Below are 4,701 nucleotides of genomic sequence, written 5' to 3'. Positions count from 1 at the left end.
AAACCAGTGCCAATCCTCTTTAATTTCAAATGTCTAATCAAATGCAAAGCTCTTTTATCTAGTGATGTCCTAATATGTAATGAAAGCATTGGCCTTTTACAAACTAAAGTATTGCTCTTAGTATTACCTACTTGCACTAGTGTGGGTTTATCAGCAAAAGAGGGAAGTGGGATATGGGATCCCTTTGTGTTTCTGTATGGTACATGAGAATATCTAGTGAAAGAGAAGAAGTTGAGTATAGTCTTCGTCACTAAGCTTGAGTACTTAGACAATGGAAAAATGATAAGCAACAGAAGGGCTTTCCAGCTGAGCAGGCAAAGCTGCAATAAACTCTGATTCCTGAAAACCGAAGCTAACCAGATCTTGAAATAAGATGTAGTTTCCTAACAATGAGGGTGATGACACTCGAAACAGTTTATGGAAGAAAGCAGAAGATTTATCATTGTTTGGAGTTTTTCAGGTAGAATTAGGTAGCTTTCTGGAGGACATGCTTTAACACAGCTTTGAGGAGAAGTCCTCCAGCGTGTTCACACATGCAGTTGGTTTAGATGATCAGAGGTCTCCATGCTCTCCAAAGAGACTGCGAAATCTAACTTCTGCAGTCTGACTTCTTAGCCTATTTCTGCTACAAATACTATTAAATATAGACACGTGCTTTCTTTTTCCTGCTTTGGTTTTATATCAGTGAGATAAAGCTGTCGTGCCCCTTGGGCTTAGCAATACACAGAAACTCTAGTTTCATACCTACTGAAATTGCATGGACGAATTCTTACTCAGCATACCACCACAGACTTCCTTAAGAAAGATGTCTACTACAAGACAAACTCAAGCTCTTTCTTGACTAAATCAACCAACCCAGAGTCAGTGCAGCATGAGAAATCCAACTGAAAGATCAGTTATTTCTTTTGAGTAGGAGAAGGAGCATGAAGTAAAATAGTATGTGAATAACCTATGCACATCTACACTTCCATTGACCTGAAAGTTAACATTTACAGAGTGGAAATGCACTGCTGGCTTTGGGTTAAAGATTTATTAAAGGACAAAGAGGTCTAGTAGCTTTGGAGGTTAGGACTAAGTTCAGGATTTTTATCTTGCTGTCTGACACTCTCCTGTCTTCCTGAGGCTTGTTCTGCAGTGGCTGACGTGGGCTTGGTGGGCTGTCCTACCCAGATGAAAGAAAAAGGTCAGATCACAAAATTTAATGACTGTCCAAAATTAGCTCCCTCCTTGCCAGTTGCACCAGAGAGGGAAGGGCAGAATAGGCCAAAGTGACTAATTTTTTTCCTGACTCCTGGAAGTGGTTCTTCCAGCCAGAAGGCAGAAGCATCACAGCAAGGTGCAGTGAGCAGGTGGCTTCTCCAGTCTCTATCCAAGCAGCATCTGCTTTTTGCCTAAAAGGCATGTGCGCTCTCTACTGCAGACAACTCTAATGACCTTTCCTACACAAATAAATGATAATAATTAACCTGTCTGGCATCTGCTGCTGAATGGCCCCAGAAAAATGACAAGGACATATTTCATAACAGCCACTCTACAAAAATGTACATGTTATTAAAAAAGCCTGGTTTTGCTGCAAAGCTGTTAGTAGTGACAGAGAAGTACAAGTATTGCTTTATTGTCTTATATTATGACAAAAGATTACAAAATGGGATTCAGATAAACTGGTACTAAGTGGTATACTAGCAAATAAACAAAAGAGCTGCTCTAGAGAGCTCCTGTAGGATTTGGCAGTGCATAATGGGTTAACAGAGAATAGATGAGAGTTAGGGAGGTTGAGATCACAGATACAGGTGGGAATGAATATATTAATAAATATGTACCTTAATGAATGCATTTTAGCTGGACAGGGATAGGCAGGAGATGAGATTTGTCCTTTTAGAAACAAGATACATCGCTATGAAAAGCAATGGTCCATTGCAGCAGCAGGTCCATGACCTCACCAGGAAGGATTCCTGTCTCTCATTTGCCTCCTGCATACGTTGCACACGTGGCGAGTCTGGCAGTTTACCCGAGTAAAATTCCCAGATGTTTCAAATCTTTTGCTCTGGTACAATATTTTCTGTCATTTCCAGTATTCTGTGACATATGGTAGAAGATGACACATTGGATTTCTAGCAGGGCTTATTGCCTGCACCAATGACAAACCCCATCACTGCTATTCTGTGCCGCTGCATTAATGCGTGCCTAGCTAGTCCTGTTCCTGCCAGTCCCCTTTTTTAAGCCATACGAACATGTTCAGACCAAACCAACACAATGGCATGCAGCCCTGCGCTGTACCTCCTATGCACACAGGACAGAGTGGCTTTTGTTTTGGGGCTGGACAACCACTTGCTACAGGAAATGATGGTAAGCTGTGATCCAGTAACTGTACTCATATTATCCAGTAGCACTAACAGACTACAGTCCACCCTGGGATCGACTGCACTAAGTATTGTACAGATAGTTACGAAGGTGTAGGCCCTGCTCTGAAAAGCCTATACCCTAATAGGCAAGTACCCAAGTGAAAGTACAAGGAGGGGTGTACAGCCTGGCTTCTGTCATGCGTAAGGAAGCATGCATTGCATAGCGGGATACTAACGGAGAGCATTGTGACACAAAGGGGCTGCTATCACCTTATTTCTCCCCTCCTTTTCTCCAAGGAACCCAGATCATTCACCCCCACATAGCCCCATCACCTGAACTTGTAAGTGATATGTCAAGAAACAAAAAGGCTTTTAATGCACATGCTAAGAAGCCTGGTTATCTGAGTCTCCTTTGTCTACCGGATCAAATACAAGCTGCCCCATCTTCATTTTCAAAAGCTTTTCCCATTGTCCTCCTCGTCTTTCATTTACTATTGAGATGTCGAACAGTGGATGCCATCTTCCAGCTGTTAAAATTTCAAGCAAGCCCCTGGTGTTTTCTCTCACTCTAACTTTCTGATTTAGATGAAGTCCTTGTAAATCCCCACAAAACTGCCTCAAGATGCCTGTGAAAATGGTTCATACCTGGTAATCTGCTGGTGTGCAGGTACCATACAGGTACATACACATCATGTGATAGTTAATACTGGTGCATTTTCTTCTTATGCTTTTTCAAGATTTCTCTCTTGGGTCTTGTCATGTATTTCAGCTGGAATTGTTTTGGGGTAAAGACCACATTAAGCCTTGCACTGGACAGATGTCATTAACCCAGAAGGATAGCTGAGAAGACATTGCACTTCTCTACCTTTAATTCATTATGCTTATGAATCATGTTTATGTGATAACAAAGACAGTTGCTATAATATTAATGAAGTTCATGTGTACTGATTGTTTCATAAGATCTATATTTAAGAGCTGCTGCAACTAACTAAAGGGGTTGGCTGGGCTGGATCAGAAACACCATACAAGGATATAAGGAAAAACTGTTTGACTGTGAGGACCATCAAGCAGTAGAATGTGCTGCCAATGAAGCTGTGCAGTCTCCATCACTGGAGGTTTTCAAGATTGGATAAAGTCATGAGCAGCCTGGTCTGATCTCAGAGCTGACCTTGCTTTGGGCAGGAGTTTGGACTAGAGACCTCCTGAGGGCTTTTCCAGCATGAATTATCCTATGGTCCTGAGATCCTAAGATCAGAGCTGACAGCCAAGGAAAGCTAATATGGACTTTGGTCACAACATATGCTTCTGGAAAGGGCCAGCTCTCCCCTTAGGCAAATGTCTATGCCTAGCTCTGGAACTGAGCAAAGGCAAACCCTCCTCTGCAGACCTTAAAAAGTGGCAGCTCTCTGTGGCTCCCAAGTATAACTCAGGGTGGTGTGAAAACGTACTGGTCTTTAGAGAAGATAAAATTTTGAGACCTGCCCCTCTTGGAGCCAGAGCTCTCTTTGACTGCCATGGGGTCACGCTAGCTGGTGACTGCTGTGGGGAGTGAAGGCTTCCAGGGTGTTTTAGGAGAGGATCAGATGTTAATGCCAGGGTCACATTCAGCTTTCAGCATGTGCCTCCCCGATTTCCTCCTGGAAAGACCTGTAGAAGAGCAAGCCAAAGAAAGGAGAAAATATTGCTTTTTTTTTTTTTTGAGGAGAGAGAGGAATCCTAAGTAAAAAAAAAAACCCAAATAACATCAACCATTTTTTCTACAACTTGTGAAAATGTAAAGTTATTTACATTAGAATTCTGTAGCTACTTACAACAGCTTTCTTGAAAATGTAAATATTTCAGAATTTTAAAAGCCCTCTTCACTAGCTCTAATCACTGAGATAGAAAATCCTCCTTTACTTTTGGCCCAAAACTGCTGTGTAATGTTGCTACACAGAGTTTTACAAATATCACTATATCTTTACCAGAATTGGGATGTGATCCTTTCTACCCCTTATGTACATAAGATAGCATGGCTCAGAAGCATAATGAACAAATATTTGTTACACATTTAGAGTACCATATATGAAAATTGCTAGAGGTATAATTTTCAAGAGTCTTATAAAACAGTTGCAAAAATGGCTTTTTTTTACTCTTAAGTGTTAAGTACCTTCTTTTTTTCCCCATGTGTAAGAATTACAGTTCCTTTTTTAACAGCTAATGGGAAAAAGGAGCAGTGAGGGACCTGTGTCCCCCCATCCCCCATTTATTATCTATCTTTAAAACAGTCCCTGGATTGGTTCAATGGAGAAAGGCCTGTATCTGGTTAAACGCAGACTGGGCTGAGTAAACAGTTTGAAAACTCCTTTGGACTTTCTCA

Source organism: Apteryx mantelli, chromosome 1 (assembly GCF_036417845.1).
Source record: "Apteryx mantelli isolate bAptMan1 chromosome 1, bAptMan1.hap1, whole genome shotgun sequence".
NCBI lineage: Eukaryota > Metazoa > Chordata > Aves > Apterygiformes > Apterygidae > Apteryx > Apteryx mantelli.
This window is presented reverse-complemented; position numbering follows the sequence as displayed.